At 37.3% G+C, this 20,563-nt stretch overlaps 2 pseudogenes; one reads left to right on the top strand and one right to left on the bottom strand.

Annotated features, from left to right (window-relative positions):
- The first annotated feature begins 4,390 nt into the window (after positions 1-4,390).
- Positions 4,391-5,218, top strand: LOC138148363 (complement component 1 Q subcomponent-binding protein, mitochondrial pseudogene; annotated as a pseudogene).
- A 13,612-nt stretch (positions 5,219-18,830) lies between these two features.
- On the bottom strand, positions 18,831-19,968 carry LOC138148234 (vesicle-associated membrane protein-associated protein A pseudogene; annotated as a pseudogene).
- Between the last annotated feature and the right edge of the window lie 595 nt (positions 19,969-20,563).

The raw sequence follows: 20,563 nt of genomic DNA, 5'->3' as shown, positions 1-20,563 counted from the left end.
AATGTATATGCAGAGCCCATATTGGATTGCACGCCATCTTGGGAAGGAGGAAAAGGAAGGGGAGAAAATTTAAGACTTATGGAAGTGAATGTTGAAAACTAAAAATAAATATTTTTTAAAAGAGATAATTATAAGATACTAATAATCCAAAAGACTTCCTTAAAGAAAACCTTTATTTATGAGTTAGTTTGAAAATCACTCTAAGATCGAAGTTAGGAACTAAAAAAATACATTTCCTTCATTATATTTTATATCAGCTACTCTGTTTTCAATAACAGGTCATTAAAATAATCAATGAATCTTTATTTTCCCCACTTTTAAACACAATGCACATAAATGGCCATTCTAAATTGACTTTGTCACCACTCCTAATGTCCCTTCACCATTAAGCTTGTCCTGAGGAACCTGAGTGTTCTTGAATCTCAATATCAGCTGACTCCAGGATCATTCAGTCATATCTGAATTAAAAGAATCTTGAGTTTCTAAATACTATTATAGGTGTTCTTTTTGTGCCTTCTTCATCTGAAGTCCTGATTTCTCTTTGGTTTATTCATTTTCTTCTTTCTTCCACTTCTGCTACCTGAAATTTTTCAAAATAAGTTTGTTCCTTTTCCAAATATTACAATTAATTTTTTCTACTAACTTTCACAACTTAAATTCCTGAGTCTGAAATATGCCACCTATCTCTGTAAGACCTGGTCCTCAGTGAACACCATTACAATTCTTTCAGTCAAGATCTTTTTATGGGGTGGCCAAGTAGCACAGCGAGTAAGAGCACTGGCTCCAGTGTTGGGATGACCTGGAGATCGAATCCCAGGCTCAGACACTTAGCACCCACCCAGAAACACCTGGCCATGTAACCTTGAGCAAGTTACTTAACCCCAATCGCTTAGGGGCAGCCAGGTGGCTCAGCGAGTAAGAGCACCGGCTCCAGTGTTGGGATGACTTGGGGATCAAATCTGGGCTTCCATACTCAACACCACACCCAGAAATAACTGGCTGTGTAACCTTAAGCAAGTTACTTTAACCCTGATTGCTTAAAAAAAAAGAGATCTTTTTACAAGCAAGTTGCCTATCTAGCTAACACAGGATTGATAAAACTGCAAAGACATAGTAACATATAAATTAATTATGAAGTAAAAGAGAGGAACACACACAATGAAAAGAACACATCATGATTGCTTCAGAAATATGTAACTGTACTAACAGAAATGACCATGAGGAGATGACTTGCAGCCAGTAGAATATATTAGGGAGCATTTATGAAGACCTTATAGCTGCCCATGAAGGAAACCTAAGGTTTGCAGAAGGAGAGAGGAGAGATTTGGCATTGCAGGGAGAGAGTTACATATGTAGGTTTAAGAGTGTGAAAACACAAGGGACATTTGGGAAAGGCAAGTAAGACAGGTGGACTGAAGTATTGGGTTTGCAGAGTGGCATCATGGTGGGGTGGGGGTGGGGAGGTAAGATTGTAAATAATTGTAGGTCTTTGAAAGGCCTAGAATCTATATTTCATTCCACTAGCCAACAGGGATGCATTGCCAGTTTGTGAGCAAAGGATTGGCTATGATTTAGTGGTCATAGAGCACTTTCTGGTACAATAGTAGAACCACTCACTGTCAGTACTCTTTGAGAAATCCTGCAGAATTACAAGAAAGCCTGGATAGGAGATGTTCCCATTTCCAAAGGGGCCATGTTGTTTTCAACCCTAGAAATTCAAACTATCATAAATTTCTGGAAAGTATTATGATATGGATGGCTAGAGAATTCATCAAGAAGGAAAGGCATGATCACCAAGACCAATATGAGTTCTCCGTGAAGATGTCATGTCCAAAAAACCAAGATCATCTTTCCTAGCCTCACACAATTCCCTTTTTTCCCCTCCTACCTTAATACTTTCATTTACCATCAACTTCATAGTCCCAACATTCACAGCTGTTAAAGCTTTGGTTTTCATGCTTTTCCTACTCCATACCCTGACTTCATTCCATCTAGTGATTTTGCACCTTAGCCCCTGGCGTTTCATTCAATTAAGTTTATACTTTGTTGCACATGGTTGGTTTTGACCATCTCTGTGCCTCTACCCATAGTCCTTCCTCCCACCTGAAATGCTTTTTCTCCCTATCTCTCTACATGACAAGTGTTTCTAAGTTCATAAACAAAAAATAAAACACCTTTACAGGATGAAGTATCCTGCTAATTATTATCTTTCTGTCTCCAATTAAGTATTCAAAATGAAAACTAAATAAACTAACTACATTGCCTTTGGTATACAATGGGAAACAGGCTATGGGAGAAGCAACCCCCTTCCCCTTATTCTTTTGCAGTTTTGAGAGGTACGAGGTGGTGGGATTTGCCTACAATTTCAAACTTTTCCCCAATGCATTGTTTTAATTAATGGGTTTATTTTCCTTTTTTTCAGTGTTTTAAGATATCATTTCTTATAAAATGTGTGGTTATCTCTATATAACAGGAGCGACACTTGGAGAAATATTGACAATTTTTATAGAAAAGCTACCAGCTATCAATAAAAATGTTTACTTAAAAAAATTATTTTAATAATCCAAGCAAGAGGAGACATGACTGTGAACCAGGATAAGAGGTGTTTCTTTAAGTAAAGAAAAAGAAGTAGATGTTACAGACCTAGAAGTGACAAGATTTGATAACTGATATGATGATATATAAAAGTGAGGAAAAAGGAAGAGTCAAAAATGACTCTGAGCTCAGAGAGAGTTGAGTGACTGAAGAGAAGGCAGTGTCTTCAATAGAAGTAGCAAAGTTGAATGGAGAGAGAAATTTTAAAGAAATATAATTTGGATGTGTTGAGGATGAGATACATAATGAATAATTGCTTGGGTCTAGAACTCAAGAGACATATTTTTGCTTGAATGTATAGATTTGGGAGTCTTCTTCAGAGAGATATTCATTCACTCAAATAGAGCTGATGAAATCAACAAAGAGGTGTAAATAGAAAAGACAGGGTGCAGATGTCTAGTGACACTCAGTCTTATTCAGTGGAAGGTAATCCACCATAGTGAAATGAGAAATATCCTATTTTGTAGGAGGGGCACCAGGAGAGAGCAGTGTCTTGAAAGGTGGAGGTAGAAAGAATCTGTATGTGGAAAGGGAAACAGCACCATGTCAAAAGTGGTAGTGTCAAGGAAATATAAAGACTAAGAAAAAGTCAAAAGATTTGAAAATTAAAAGACTGTTGAGGATATAGGAAGGAAAATTTTGAAAAAAAAAAAAGATAGGGGTGGCCAGGTAGCACAGTGAGTAAGAGCACTGGCTCCAGTGTCAGGATGACCTGGGTTCAAATCAGGGCTCAAATACTTAGCACCACACCCAGAAATAACTGGTCGTGTAACCTTGAGCAAGTTACTTAACCCCAATTTCTTTAAAAAAAAAAAAGAAAAATATATATCCAAAGGGCCCATTATTATTGCTATATGGCAAACTATGTCATAAAGCAGTTCTCATCAAAACTCTTTGGTCATAGTTAAAAAAGAGAGAAAAAAAAAAAGAAAGGTTGGATAACCAAAACCTTAGATAGAAGAGAATGCAAGGAACCTAATACAAAAATGAGTGGGAGAAAGATTCTTTGTCCTAGAAAAACTGCAAAGCAGTTAGGCACAAAGTAAATTTGAAATAACATTACGCAGAATTTAATATGGTAAGCTCTGGAGGCATGGCTAGCTTTAACGTAAGAAATTGTTGTTCAAACATCATGTAAATGTAAGGAAACTCCTTTCTGTGACATGGTTATGGGAAAAATTCATAACTGAACAAGGAATAGAAGCCAACATAAAAGAAAAATATTAGCTAATTCTAATTTACATTACATTAGCAAATTTTTGAAGGAACAATCAATATAGCTTACAAGAGGAAAAAAATATCAGATGAGGAAAGTCTGCATTCATTTCTCTGAGTTACAAAATAACTGGCTATGTAACCTTGAGCAAGTTACTTAACCCCAATTGCTTTAAAAAAAATAAACAGCACACCTCCATAATAACTGAGGTGCTGAGTTTCATGATGTTGACTAATATTTAAAATTATTGAAGTTTATAAGAGTGATTTGTTTATATAATAACCCTTTTGGAAAAAATAGTGAATATATATATATATATATATATATATATATTACTATTTCCATCTGAAAAAAAAACATTACAGGGAGAGGATTCTGGGAAGATGGTAGAGTAGGGCAGAAAGATCAAGAACTTCCCCCACAAAACAGATAAAATAGTGCCTCAGGGCAAACATAGAGCAGTAAAAATAAATAAAAGTAGGGGCAGAACAAGGGTCCTCCTGAGACAATTGGAGAAAATTTGAAGACAAACCCCAGGAAGATGTTTGGTCCCTCGTTCTCACCCCCCTTCTGCGTGTGTTGGTCATGGCCCTGCTGCTGCTGCCCCTGCTGTTGTGCTCTGCATCCCGTGCCCTACACCCTGCTGCCCTCCCACCCGCCATGGCCACCACCACCCGCGCCTTTGGAGGCCTCCTGGGAGGAGAAGTCACCAGCGGGCAGGGGCCCACAGGCCCCCGCCTCCTGCAGCCTTCTATGTTCGTGCACGTGTCTGTGGGGGGGGCTCCACATGGAGGGGAACAAGGCCTTTGCTGAATTCCTGACAGATGAAATTAACAAGAGGAGAGGAAGATCCAGAAACATAAATCCCTCCCCAAGATGTCTGGGGATTGGGAACTGGGTGTGCAAGGGACAGAAGCCAAGTTAGTCTGGAGAGTAGCTGGCGAGAGGATCACAGTCACATTCAATATTAACAACAGTATCCCACCAACATTTGATGATGAGCCACCAGAGGAACAGAAAACCCAAGAACAGCAAGAGCCTGAACTTACATCAACCCCGAACTTTGTGGTGGAGGTTGTTGAAGGATGATACCAAGAAGGCCCTTGTGCTGGACTACCACTATTCAGAGGATGAGGTTGAACAGGAAGAAGAGGATGAGAGTGACATCTTCTCCATCTGGGAAGTTAGCTTTCAGCCCACCAATGAATCTGACTGGAAGGATACAAACTACACACTCAACACAGATTCCTGGACTGGGCCTTGTATGATCACTTTATGGACTTCCTGGCTGACCGTGGAGTGGACAACACATTCGCAGATGAGCTGATTGAGCTCAGCACGGCCTTAGAGCACCAGGAGTACATTAACTTTCTGGAAGATCTGAAAGGATTTGTCAAGTGTCAGTAGGGAGGCCTGAGGCTGGGAGGGGGGGGCGGGAGGGCGGGGCCTGCTGTGCTCCCTGAGCCCTTCCTTCCAAGAGAACGTTTCTAGAAGCCATCATGGAGAAAGTGCTGTGCTGTGAAATACTGCCAGGCATAAATTATGTTCCCTAACCCTTTATTTCCTTTGTCAGCTGGCATTTTTGTATGCCACCATAGAATGACGAGAAATAAAACCCTCGGACCCCTAAAAAAAAAAGATGTTTGGTCCCTGTGAAGAGTAAATACCTCCAAGCTAGGTCCACTTAAATAACAAGCAGCAAGCCCTGGGGTTAGCTGGGTTGGGAAGCTGCCTCAGCGCCAGCCACAGGAACTTTTATGCCAGGAGAAAGTGAAGGGAATTGGACATCTGAGCTGGGTAAGATTGAGGGAGCCTCTTCTGACAAGGAATGCCAGACCCAGCTGTGCTGCAGAAATATAGTGGGGGTGAGAAGGTACCAGCACCCTCCCAGTGAGCACAGAAGCAGTGGGGCAAGGACACAGGTAACTGTAGGCACTTATAGAAGGCTCAAGGTCTTGGTTTCAGTTCCAGGCCAGAGAAGAGAACTGAAGGAGGATCTGAGGCCAGAGGCACCATTCCCCTATGCCCCAGGACTGAAGGTGATTACAAAAACTAAGTTACTACAAATGAAAAGAAAATGCACTGGCAAGAAGAAATAATTCAATGATACCAAGTTACTATGGAAAGAGAGGAGACCAGGGTTCATCTTCAGAGGAGGATACTGAAGCAAAGAAACCCTCTTCTACCCCAAAGAGTAATGTCAAATTATCACCTGCCCAAAAAGAATTCATAGAACTTAAAAAAGAGTTTAAAAATCAAATGAAATAGATTGAGAAAAAACTAAAATAATAACAAGAAGAAGAACAATCCAAGAAAAATAAGATTATGAAAAGAAAGTCAACCAACTAGAAAAGGAGATCTAGAATTTTAAGGAAGAAAATGACCCTGAAAATTAGAATTGGGCAGGGTGAAGTCAGTGAAATTATAACAGTTGAAGAAATAATTAAAATACAAATAATGAAAAAATAGAAGAGAAAGTGAAACATCTTATAAGAAAAATAATAGATCTGGAGAACACATCAAAAAGAGAAAATATAAAAATAATCAAACTAACTGAAAGCTATGATCAAAAAAAGAATCCTGATACAATAATACAAGAAATAATTAAAGAAAATTGTCCTGAAGCATTAGAAGAAGATGGGAAATAAAAGAAATAGAAAAAAAATCCACCCATTACCACCTGAAAGAGATCCCATGAGGAAAACCCAAGGAATTTTATAGTCAAATTCCAAAACCCCCAACTCAAGGATAAAATATTAAGAGCAACAAGAAAAAAACAATTTACATATGGTGGTGACAGAATTAGAAATCACACAAGACCTAGCAGTGGTGACACTGAAAGACCACAGGTCTTTGGAATATTATATATCAAAGAGCAAAAGAACTGGGGTTCTGGCAAAATGTATCATACTTCTCAAAACTAAGCATAATTCTAAAAAATAGACACTTAATGAATCGTCAGACTTTCAGGACTCTGTTAAAAAACACAACCTGAACTCAATAGAAGATTTGACACAGAAGAGCCAAAGATTAATTACAAGGGACTCAAGAAAGACTGTTTACCTCTTACATATGCAAAATGTAAAATGTATGTCTAAGACTGTTATTAGTAATTGGGTAATTAGTAAGATAGATTGGGGTAGATTCGAGTATGATATGACTTTAAAAAGTAAAACTGTTTAGGAACAGCTAAAAAAGTATCTTATAAAAATGGGGTGTGAGAGGAAGAATTGACACAGACGAATTAGATGGGGGAGGGAGAGCTGTGAGTTCTGGAAACCTACTTTCATCAGGAATGGGTTCAAGAGGGAACAATTCATATATATTTAGAAGAGTATAAAAATCTTTTAAATTCAGAAGGAAATAAAAGGCTAAGGGAATAAGGAGCGGGGAAAGGATAAGGGATGGATCTTTAGAAGAATGGGTGAGAGAATAAGTCAAAGGAGGGTATAGAAGGGTGTATAGATCAATGGGAATGGGTCATATATATGTATGTGTGTGTATGTATTTGTATATGTATGTATGTGTGTATGTCTATCTATATCTATGTCCACGCTTAATTGTAGCCTTTTTTTTGGGGGGGGGGGAAGGAAGAGGGTAAAAAAGAACAAGGTAAAAAGTGTGCAACAGAGAACAAAAGAAAACTTACAAGGAAGCAAAGATGGAGAGCTCTCAATATGACAGGGCATATTTATCCATAGGCTTTCTTGAAATGGAAATTTATTGCTATATATTTTGAATTCCCTCTTACATTCTGCTGTTCACAGGACATGTTATTTTTCATTTCTTATTTTGTATTTTAAGTTTTGATATATAAGTCTATAATATGTTTCTTTTCTCTCATAGTGAATTTAAGTTTTAGAAAAAAGTTTTAAAAAACATTACAATGCTGGAAAAAAAAATTCTTCACTAATTCAGAATTCCTAGAAACAGGGAAGTAGTAGCATTGCCTCTGCAGAAACATTTTTGTTTGGGGATTCCCACAGAAACTTCCAGCATCTTTAAATTGGGGGCATTGCTATAATTCCTTTTCTAAATACTCCTCACTTTCAGGAGTATATATATATAAACTTTCAGAAGAGTATTTGCTAATAGGTTATGAATAAATCCTTGTGGAAATCAAATGGAAAAGTACCTATGAATTAGACTCTCTCACCATAGTATATAACTCTCATTTTTAAAAAGAATTTGTGGATTTTGTTTTTCAAAAGTGTTATGGCCAGTTGTCTTTTGAATTCGATTTCTCTAGAGAACAAAAACAACAGTGTATGTGTTTTAAGCAGGGAGAGTACTAAATTGGGTATCAGAAGTTTTGGTTTTTATCCCAGTTCTTCCACTGATAGAGTTGAATGTATTAGGTATATTGTATTACATTCGTTGAAATCTATATAATATTGGCATCTTATCATTCTTTTGTGTGTTCCCTTTAACATCTTTCCATTCATTACTAGATAGATAGATAGATAAGATAAGATAGTATTTCTCTTTTAATTCGAAGCCTATATGTTCCCTTGTGGATGGTTACTAAATTATGGTAAATGCTTTTATCTTGGTTCTGTTTTTTGTGTTCACATTAATTTACAGAGAGGTTTCTAGGATTTTCCTTTTTCTTATACTCATTGATTTTAATTCCTGGTATCATTCTTTTTTGTTGATCATCTAGAATATCTTTAATCAGTTTCAACTTGTCAGGTTTTTCAGGCATCTCTGGTTTCTTGCACAAGAAAAAGAATAGTGCATAAACATTAAAAAAAAGAATAGAATATAACCTCTCTTTTTACCTGTTTGCATAATACATTCCATTTGGTATATTTCCAATAAAAGGAAGGCAGGAATAAAGGGGGTGGGGGGGTGGTTAACACTGTTATTTTTGTAACTTGACCAGGATAATGCCATAGTGATTCCTATAGATAATCTACCAATCTCAAACCCCACTAATAATACACTAGTGTACCTGGACCTCCAGTGTGCCAGAGTCAAAGGTTCATAAATTACATTTTCCTTGTTAGTAACATTTTCCTTTTCTCTACTTTGCTTTCCTGTGAAAAAGAAACATTTTTGGAAAGAGACAAGTAGGGACAGCTAGGTGGACAGTGAATAGAGCATTGGCCCTGTATACAGGAGGACCTAAGTGCAAATTTGGCCTCAGACATGACTCACTTGCTAGCTGTGTGACCTTGGGCAAGTCACTTAAACCCAATTGCCTTTCCTTCCCCCCCCCCCAAAAAAAAAAGACAAGTAAAATATATTTCTAATGAGAATCAAAGCCAAATTTATGAAATCAATAAAAGGAGGTTACTCTGAACTTATATTCTGATAAAGTCCCCCACTCCCGGCAGGAAAGATTTCTGAAGTAGATAACAGATATTTTTTTCAACAACCTTTTTTAACTCTTAAGTTTTCAACAACTTAAGAACCAGTGAAACTGCAATATGGACTTTGAAAAAACTTCCAAAGAGTGTTGTCCAAGCAAGATAAGAGTTAGTTCAAAAACATTCAGACTACAAACTTTGCAGAGGGTTGACTTTGTAAGAAACACACAGGAGCCAATGGCTAACAGGTTAAATTGACAAGCACAAAAAGGAAATTCTACTGATAAATCTGTAAGAAATTTTCTATAATATTTGCAATTCCATGCAGATAATATTCCAAACTTTAAAGAGGAAGCATTACCCAAAGAATCTCCCTCCCCTCACTCTGTTGAGGTTGGAGGTATAATATTGTCTATAAATTCACTTTTCTTCGAGGCATTGATAGTTTTGGCTGATTGTTTGCCATTTCTTCTTTTCTTTTATTGCTTTAAAATATTATTTCTTATAGACTGTGTGGGAATCTTTGTGAGGGAGGAGAAAATAGAAGAAATTATGGTGATTTTCAAAACAAAAGTTAGTAACAATTTTTTTTTTTTTATTTTGGGGGGAAAAAGTTATTTCAATAGCACAAGCAAGAGATGAGAGGAGTGTGAATCAGGGTAAGTAGTTCTGCTGGTGAATATCGAGAAAGTAATAAAAACCAAGATATTGAAGAGGCAGAAGTGACAAGATTTGATGAGGGAATATGATGATATATAGGTATAAGTGAGGAAGAAAGGAAGAAGAGATTTCTGAAGGAGATAAGTCATTTCTTCAAAAGTCCTTCCACGCAGAACCTGTAAAAGTGTAATATGAACTTTGAACCAATTTAAGAAGAATGGAGTCGGCAGATGCAGAGGCAGTCCCGGAAGGCGCGGGCTGGCAGAGGCAGGCCCAGAAGGGGCCTGATCAACTCAGAGGGCAAGTCTTCCCACCAATCACAAGGGCCAGTACCAGGCCTATCACCAAAGGGCTGGGACTGGAAAGAGAAAGGTAAGAAGCAAATACAGGGGCCCCTGTCCTGGACAGCAAACACTCCTGGGGCTACCACTTCATAGCCCAGAAATTTTTTAAAAACCCCTTTCAGGACCTCCAAAGACCAGGATGACAGACTGAACCTCACTTGCTCCAAACCCCGCCTCTGACCCTGAAAACATAGTAACTCTTTCCCCAGGGCAAAACCCTCTACAGTAAAGGCTTGGGATTCTAGAGGAAGGGCGTGGCTAGGATCCTGCCTCAAAATGGGTAGAAAGCAGACTACAAAGACAAAGACTCTGGAGTCCTACTATCCTCAGAGGGAGGAACTAAACTCAGAGGGAGACAATGTGGACTCCACACCCACAGCTGAAACTTCAACAGGGCACTGGTCCCAAGCACAGAAGGCTTTCCTAGATGAGATTAAAAGGAACTTTGAAAACAAAATGAGAGAGATAGAAAACAAAATGAATAATTCTCTCAAAACCAAAATTGCAGAATTAGAAAAACATTATAATGAGGAAAACATCTCTCTAAAAAGAAAAGTGTATGATATGGAAAAGGAGCTGAAAAAATTAACCAAGAAAAATTATTTGCTAAAAACTAGAATCAACCAAATGGAAACAACTCTATAAGGAACCAAGAATTAGTCAAGCAAAACAACAAGAATGAAAAATTAGAGAAAGAGGTAAAAATACCTTAAAGGAAAAATAACTGACCTGGAAAACAGATCCAGGAGAGATAATCGGAATCTCCAGAAAATCATGATGAAAAAATGAGCCTGGACAACATTCTCCAAGAGCTTGTTAAGGAAAACTGCCCTGAGATACTAGAACCTGAGGGTAAAATAGAAATCAAGAGAATCCACCGGACACCTGCTGAAAGAGATCCCAAACTGAAAAGTCCTTGAAATGTTGTGGCCAAACTCCAGAACTACCAGATAAAAGAAAAAATACTTCAAGCGGCCAGAAAGAAACAATTCAAATATCGAGGGTCCACAGTGAGGATTGCACAGGATTTGGCAGCCTCTACACTGAAAGATCGGAGGCAGTGGAATTCAATTTTCCGGAAGGCAAAAGAGCTCGGGTTACAACCAAGGATCACATACCCAACGAGACTGAGAATATTCTTCCAGGCAAAGAGATGGTCATTCAATGATATAAAAGAGTTCCAGACCTTCTTGATGAAAAAGCCAGAACTCAATGGAAAATTCAACCTCCAATTACGACACAGTGACTTAAAAAGGTAAACAAGGAAAACACACACACACCCTGCTATCTGATAAGAGCAAACTGGTTATAGACAAGTAGAGGGTATGAGTATAAAATACACAAAATGACGATTTAAAAATATCTTATTAAGGGCTACAAAGGGACTTCAATGGAAGAAAGGGAATGAATGAAGTGGAAAAGGGTAAATTATGCCACACATAGAGGCATAAAAACTGTATAGCAGAGGAAAAGGGAGGGAGATGGGAATCATATGAGCTTTTCCCTCATTGGTTCTGGTACAAGGAGGGAATAACAACCAGCTAAGCATAGGACTCTATGGAGAAGAAACGCAAAAAGTATCATTTTAGAGGGAAAGAGGGGAGGGAGAGGAGCTTCGCATGGGATTTGTTCCTGTCACTCTTGGTGTGAAGAAGAAATAACATACTTCATTAAGTATAAAAATATCCTACAGGTAGTAGGGGGGGGAAAGGGTTACAAAAGGGGGGTGGGAGTGGTCTGTAGGGAGGGAAGGGGAAAGGGGAGGAAAAGGGAGGGGGCTAAGGGAATACTGAGGGAGGTGGTGGTCAAAAGGAAAACTATTAAGGGGGGAAAGAAGAAGGGGGAAAATATGAACATTAAGAGGGGCGAGAATAGGATGGAGGGAAAGAAAGAGATAACAATCATAACTGTAAATGTGAATGGAATTAACTCTCTCATAAAATGGAGATGGATAGCAGAATGGATTAGAAATCATAATCCTACAATATACTGTTTACAAGAAATACATCTGAAACAGAGGGATACACACAAGGTAAAGGTAAAAGGTTGGAATAAAATATATCATGCCTCAGCTAAAGTAAAAAAAAGCAGGGGTAGCAATATTTATCTCAGATAAAGAAAAAGCAAAAATCGACCTAATTAAAAGAGATAAAGAAGGAAACTATATCCTGTTAAAAGGCACTATCGAGAATGAAGCAATATCATTACTTAACATATATGTACCAAGTGGTGTAGCATCCAAATTCCTAGAGGAGAAGGTAAAGGAATTAGAGGAAGAAATAGATAGCAAACCTATACTAGTGGGAGACCTTAATCTCCTCCTCTCCGAACTTGATAAATCCAACCTTAAAACAAACAAGAAAGAAGTTAAGGAGGTGAACAGGATTTTAGAGAGGATAGGTATGATAGATCTCTGGAGAAAACTGAATGGGGATAAAAAGGAATATACTTTTTTCTCAGTGGTTCATGGCACATACTCAAAAACTGACCACATTCTAGGGCATAAAAACCTCAAAATTCTATGCAGTAAGGCAGAAATATTAAATGCATCATTCTCAGATCATGATGCAATAAAAAATTATATGCAATAAAGGGCCAGGGAAAGACAGACTAAAAACTAATTGAAAATTAAACAATTTAATCCTAAAGAATGAGTGGGTCAAACAAGAAATTATAGAAACAATCAGTAATTTCCTTCAAGAGAATGATAATAATGAGACAACATACCAAAATTTATGGGATACATTGAAGGCAGTTCTTAGGGGAAGTTTTATATCCCTGAGCACATACATGATTAAATTAGAGAAAAGGGAGCTCAACAAATTGGGCATGCAATTGAAAAACCTAGAAAAAGAACAAATTCAAAATCCCCAATTAAATACTAAATTAGAAATATTGAAAACCAAAGGAGAGATTAATAAAATTGAAATTAAGAAAACTATTGAATTAATAAATAAAACCAAGAGCTGGTTTTATGAAAAAAAAAACAGCAAAATTGATAGACCTTTAGTCAATATGATAGAAAAAAGAAAGAAGAAAACCAAATTATGAGTATCAAAAATGAAAAGGGTGAATCTACCTCCAATGAAGAGGATATAAAAACAATAATTAAGAATTATTTTTCCCAATTGTATGCACATAAATTTGACAATCTTAGGGAAATGGATGAATATTTACAAACATACAAGTTGCCCAGATTAACTGAAGAGGAAGTAAATTACTTAAATAATCCCATCTCAGAAAAAGAAATTGAGCAAGCAATCAGTCAACTCCCTAGGAAAAAATCTCCAGGGCCAGATGGATTCACTAGTGAATTCTACCAAACATTTAAAGAACAATTGATTCCAATACTCTACAGACTATTTGGGAAAATTAGTGAAGAAGGAGCCCTACCAAATTCTTTTTATGACACAAATATGGTACTGACACCTAAATCAGGAAGAGATAAAACAGAGAAAGAAAATCATAGACCAATCTCCCTCATGAATATAGATGCAAAAATTCTAAATAAAATACTAGCAAAAAGACTACAGCAACTTATCTCAAGGATAATACACTTTGGGGTGGCTAAGTGGTGCAGTAAGTAAAGTGCCGGCCCCGGAGTCAGGAGGACCCAAGTTCGATTCCGGCCTCAGACACTTAATACCCACACAGAAAAAAAAAAAAACTAGCCGTGTAACCTTGGGCAAGTTACTTAACCCCAATTGCCCTCCAAAAGGCAAAAAAAAAAAGAGTAACACACTTTGATCAGGTAGGATTTATTCCAGGAATGCAAGGATGGTCTAATATTAGGAAAACCATCAGTATAATTGATCATATCAACAATAAAACTAGCAGAAACCACATGATCATCTCAATAGATGCAGAAAAGGCTTTTGACAAAATACAACATCCATTCCTATTAAAAACTTTAGAAAGTATAGGAACAAATGGAGCCTTCCTTAAAATAATAGGGAGCATCTATTTAAAGCCATCAGCAAGTATTATATGTAATGGGGAGAAGCTAGAAGCATTTTCCATAAGATCAGGGGTGAAACAAGGATGTCCACTATCACCCCTCTTATTCAATCTGGTACTAGAAATGTTAGCAGTAGCAATCAGAGATGAAAAAGAAATCAAAGGAATCAAATTAGGCAAAGAAGAGACCAAGCTATCACTCTTTGCAGATGATATGATGACATACTTAGAGAATCCTAGAGAATCAAGTAAAAAACTACTTGAGACAATAAATAAATTTGGCAAAGATGCAGGATATAAAATAAACCCACATAAATCCTCAGCATTCCTATATATTTCCAATGAAATTCAACAGCAAGAGATAGAAAGAGAAATCCCATTTAAAGTTACTGTAGACATTATAAAATATTTGGGAATCTCCCTGCCAAAACAAACCCAGGACCTATATGACCACAACTACAAAACACTTTTGATACAAATAAAGTCAGATCTAACCAATTGGAAAAATATCAATTGCTCTTGGCTGGGTCGAGCTAATATAATAAAAATGACAATTTTACCTAAATTAAATTATATATTTAGTGCCATACCAATTAATTTACCAAAAAACTACTTTATAGAGCTAGAAAGAATAGTAAAAAAATTCATTTGGAAGAATAAATGGTTCAGAATATCAAGGGAATTAATGAAAAGAAATGCTAGGGAAGGTGGACTAGCTATACCGGATTTCAATCTGTATTATAAAGCAGCAGTCATCAAAACTACTTGGTACTGGCTGAGGGATAGAGGAGTGGATCGATGGAATAGATTAGGCACATGAGATTCAGAAGTCAATGACTATAGTAATATATTGTTTGATAAACCCCCAGACCCTGGGTTTTGGGATAAGAACTCACTATTTGACAAAAACTGCTGGGAAAACTGGAATATAGTATGGCAGAAACTGGGCATAGACCATTATCTAACACCATATACCAAAATCAAGTCTAAATGGGTGCATGATCTAGGTATAAAGGTTGATATTGTAAGCAGTCTCCTAAAACAAGGAATAGTTTACCTATCAGACTTGTGGAGAGGGAAAGACTTTATGACTAAACAAGAACTAGAGAACATTATAAAATGTAAAATGGATAATTTTGACTACATGAAATTGAAAAGCTTCTGTACAAACAAAGCCAATGTAACCAAGATTAAGAGGGAGGTGTGAAATTGGGAAAGAATCTTTACAACCTATGTCTCTGACAAAGGACTCATTTCTAAAATATACAGAGAATTGAGTCAAATTTATAAGAATACAAGACCTTCTCCAATTGATAAATGGTCAAAGGATATGAACAGGCAGTTTTCAGAGAAAGAAATTAAAGATATCTATAAGCACATGAAGAAATGCTCTAATTCACTATTGATTAGAGAAATGCAAATCAAAACAACTCTGAGGTACCACATCTCACCAGTCAGATTGGCTAAGATGACAAAACAGGAAAACGATAAATGCTGGAGAGGATGTGGGCAAATTGGAACATTAATGCATTACTGGTGGGGTTGTGAACTGATCCAGCCTTTCTGGAGAACAATCTGGAATTATGCCCAAAGGGCTATAAATACTTTCATACCCTTTGATCCAGCAATACCACTCCTAGGGTTATATCCCAAAGAGATCATAGATGTGGGAGAAAGACCCATATGTAAAAAATGTTTATAGCAGCTCTTTTTGTGGTGGCAAAGAATTGGAAATTAAGGGGGTGCCCATCAATTGGGGAATGGCTGAACAAGTTGTGGTATATGCATGTTATGGAATACTATTGTGCTAAAAGAAATGAGGAGCAGACAGTCTTCATATTTACCTGGAGAGGCTTATACAAACTGATGCTGAGTGAGAAGAGTAGAACCAGGAGAAATTTGTACACATTTACAGACACAACGTATGTGTGATGACCAACTTTGATAGACTGGACTCCTCTCAGCAATGCAGTGATATAAGTCAATCCCAAGAGACTCATGATGGAGAGAAATATGTGCATCCAGAGAAAGAACTAGAAAGAACTGAGTTTATATCCAGGTGGAAGCAAAATACCTGATCTTTTTCCTTCTCTTATTTGGTTTTATGTCCTCTTTACCATTTTTCATTCCAGCTGATACAATCCGTCTCTATAACCTGACTAATGTATAATGTGAAAGTATTTACAGATCCTATACTTGACTATATGCCGCCATGGGGGGGATGGGGACAAAATGTGAAACTCAAGAAACTGTGGAATTGAATCCTGTAAACTAAAAGGAAACAAACAAATTTTTAAAAAAGAGAGGTTTCAAAGAAAAAAAAAGAAGAATGGAGTCCAAGCAAGAGTCATCAGTTCAAAAGCATTCGAGCTACCAGCTTTGTAGAGGGAAAACATTCTAACAAACACACAAGAGCCAATGCCCAACAGTCCAAAATGATAAGCTCGGAAAGGAAATCCTACTGACATAAATTTTTTTTTTCTCTGCAACTCAATGCAGATAATTCTGCAGACTTTAAACAGCAAGCAAAGCCCTGAGATGGAGATGAAAGAAGAGACTCCCTCCCCTCACTCTTTTCCAGAGGTGGGAGGTAGAAGGGAGTGGAATATTGCTTATATTTTTCAAACTTTTTTCAATGCATTGACTTTTTGCCAATTGGGTTCCCTTCTCTTTTACTGTTTTAAAATATTTCTTGTAAAAGTGTGTGGACATCTGTGCAAGGGATATGGGAAACTAGGAGAAACTGTGGTGACTTTAAAAAACAAAAGCCATCAATAAGTTTTTTGATCTTTTACAAAACAAAGGTATCTCAATAATCCAAGCAAGAAGTGACAGGACAATGAACCAGATTAAATAGCGTTGTGTTAGGAGCAAGAATGTGCTACATATGTTACATAGGTAGAAATTATAAGAATTGATAACTGATATGATGGTATAAGTGAGGGAGAGTGATGAGTAAAAAATGAATCTGATTGCAGAGACCTGGGCGGCCCAGAACAAAAGGAAGTGTCCACAATAGAAGTAGCAAATTTGAGTGCAGTAACAAGTGTTAAATGAAGGGAATTTGTCTGTGTTGAGTATGAGATGCATATTGATTGATTGATTGATTCATTGGGTCTAGAACTCAAGACACAGCTTGTGCTTTGATTTAAAGATTTGGGAATCATTTCACCCAATGGGAGCTAATGAGATCAGCAAGAATGAAGGTGTAGAGAGACACAATTCCATGTAGCAGAATGCTTGAGGACACCCAATCTTAGTGAGCAGGTGAGAGAAGATGATATGACATAGAAAAATAAGAAGTATACAATTGAGTAGGAAATACAGCAGGAGAGAGTAGTATCATGAAACATGGAGGAGGAGAGAATCTGTATGTGGAAGGGGAACTCCACTGTCAGAAGTGGTTGAGAAGCAAGAAACTACAAAAACTGAGAAAAACCCATAAGATATGACAAAAGATTGCTGAAGATTTTCAGTAGAAAAATTAGAAGAGGGGTGACTAGGTGGCACAGTGAATAGAGAACCAGCCCTGGAGTCAGGAGGACCTGAGTTCAAATCTGACCTCAGACACTTAACACAAAAACTAGCCTATGACCTTAGGCAAGTCACTTAACCCCAAATGCCCTCCAAAAGGCAAAAAAAAAAAAAAAAAAAGAGATAATCTTTGAATCTCAATGAATGTAGGAAAATGCATTTACTTGACACTATTTTCCATTTTATCAAATGTAGACCAAATTTCTTCTTGACTTAATCCTATTAGATCAACATCATTCACATTAATTATCTGGCCAGATAGTTGCAACCTGAAATACAGAAAGACATATTCATATTCATACAACATCACTCTAAAGGGTAATATCTTCCATACTTTCAAGAGAATTTCGAGTTGTACAGACAACACTACACACACCCACACATATACCCTAAAACAAAAAAGCAAAACAAGTAAAACTAAGATATCTCAAAAAAATTGCTAATAGATTCTGAGGGCTGCAGGGGCCACACTATTATATCTCTATGTAATCTTTTGGGACATATCTTCAACTGGATTTATCTATACAATACTCCAAGTGGATTGCATGCAGTCTGTCTCTGCCCCCATGATCAGATCCTTTCTAATCTCCTTAGGACGTTTCTGAGCCTAAGCTCTACTGGCATTGTCTTTAGGAACCTAGAATCTCCATTTCACCAAGAGTCATCAGAAATGAACTTTAGTGAAGGGTGTTCAACTCAAAGACAAAGACACCTGAAAAATCAAGATACATGCATATATACTCTTCCAAAATGAAATTATGGGTATTTTTTCCCCTCTTTACTATCTATAGTGTAAATAAAAATGTAAATGCTATCTTTAGAAGCTGATATAAATTATTCCACTGAGGAGTCAAGTCCCATTATCAGAATTGTGGGGACTTGGGCAAGTCACTTAATTCCAATTGCCCTCCAAAAAGCAAAGAAAAAGAATTATGGGGTCTAACCAAGCTGTCAAAAAATTACTTTTTTTTTCCAGCAAGAATCTGTTAACAGTTTTATTTTTTTATGTTAAATACCATGGGACAGGATTGTAAGGATGAAAAACTCAGTCAACAACTGCCTCACAAGGGATAAGAAAAATTCTGCCATGATATTAGCAAAGGTAAAGGAGAAAATTTACACTGTAAGAGGCACCATTTCCCCACAGAATACCTCTTGGCATATTCCTGAATGAGTGGGATTAGCAATCTAAATAAATCATATTTCAAGAGGTAACAGCAACTGATAAAATTTAAAGGGATTATTAAAATAACATTTACAAGACTCTGAACAATTCTTGAACTCTTATTAAAACCACAAAGAAGGAACAATTCTTTATTTATAAATTTCATAAAGGACTGAATGTGCAACTGACACCTGCTATTGATGATCTGATAATATACAATTTGTCCAGTAGCCAAACAGTTTGTTTTTATTGTGTTTTCTAACCGTGAGAGATCATTAAAGGCAAAGCCTATTATGATGCTGTACACAAAAAATGGTCACCGTGGGCCATACTACCAATGAAATGGTAGGTAAACAAATCTTTTTCTGGTCAAGAAAAAAAAAAAAGGAAACAGCACTCTGCATGCTTCACTCTACAAGATGAATTTCCCTAGAAAGAATCCAATGAAAATGGCTGCAATTACAACAAGAAGTGAAGGAAGAGGACTGGTGACATTCTCTCTGAAAGACATGGCTGAGCTCGATCCAGACTTATCTGCATGTGCTACCTTTCTGAGCCTTAAAACCTTCATCTCTCAGGTGTCGATTTTCTTCTGATAACTTCATCATTTCTCCCTGAAGTCTTTTACACTCTTCCACTAGTTTTCTTGTTTCGGTATCATTGAGTGAAACACTATGCGGTTTTGGCATGGGTCCATCTTGTTTAGATGCATTCAGTGGAAGAGCTTTGCTAGGTTCCATATCAATCAATTTGTCATTTTCATTGGGCATTTCAAATACACATCTCAATTTGGAATCCATCAGTTCATCAGGTTTTGCTTCTTTCCACACAGCCTCCATATCTGAGGTGTTTGATGGAGCAAAAATCATCTGTACCATAAACTTGTGTTTACTGTTCTCATTGGGATCGTAGTCAAAAGGCTGCAGCATTACTGAAACAGTTACAGTCGACCCTGGATCGATAATTCCACTGTTCGGCCTCACACAGTACCGACGAAGTGCTGTTGTCTTCACTTTGAAACATACTTTTCTGTCTGATGGATTTCGAAGTTTAAGATTTGTAGTGACTACATCTGTGAAGGGGCCTTTAAATTTGAGGTCTGTGGGCGGGTCGAGGAGCAGAATCTGCTCGTGCTTTGCCATGGCCCCGGCAGCGGCCGCCATCGGAGAGATAGCGCAGGGGGAGCGGGGCAAAAAATTACTTTATAGAGTTAGAAAAAATAATTTAAAAAATGTAATATGGAAGAACAAAAGAATATGAAGGAAAATAATGAAAAAAAAATGCAAGGGAAGGTAGCCTAGCCGTATCAGATCTAAAACCGTATTATGAAGCAGCAGTCATCAAAATTACTTGGTACTGCCTAAGAAAAAGAGTTGTGGGGGCAGCTAGGTGGTGTAGTGAATAGAGCACCAGCCCTGGAATCAGGAAGATCTGAATTCAAATCCAACCTTGGACACTTAACATTTACCAGCCATGTGACCTTGGGAAAGTCACTTAACCCCAACTGCCCTGCCTTCCCCCCTCCAAAAAGCCAAAAAAAAAAGTGGATCAGTAGAATAGGTTAGGTATACAAGACACAGTAGTCAATGACTATAGTAATCTACTTACTGTTTGATAACAAAGATTCTAGCTTCTGGGATAAGAACTCAGTATTTGACAAAAACTGCTGGGAAAAATGGAATATTTTCCAATATGGCAAAAACTAAGCATAGACCAACATCTTACACTATACACCAAAATAAAGTCAAAATGGGTACACAATTTAGATATAAAGGCTGAT

Source organism: Petaurus breviceps, unplaced genomic scaffold (genome assembly GCF_028583685.1).
Source record: "Petaurus breviceps papuanus isolate PSGF00001 unplaced genomic scaffold, PetGlider_PUasm1.0 90823, whole genome shotgun sequence".
NCBI lineage: Eukaryota > Metazoa > Chordata > Mammalia > Diprotodontia > Petauridae > Petaurus > Petaurus breviceps.
Note: the sequence above shows the minus strand (reverse complement) of the source record. Positions and strands in the feature narration are given on the sequence as shown.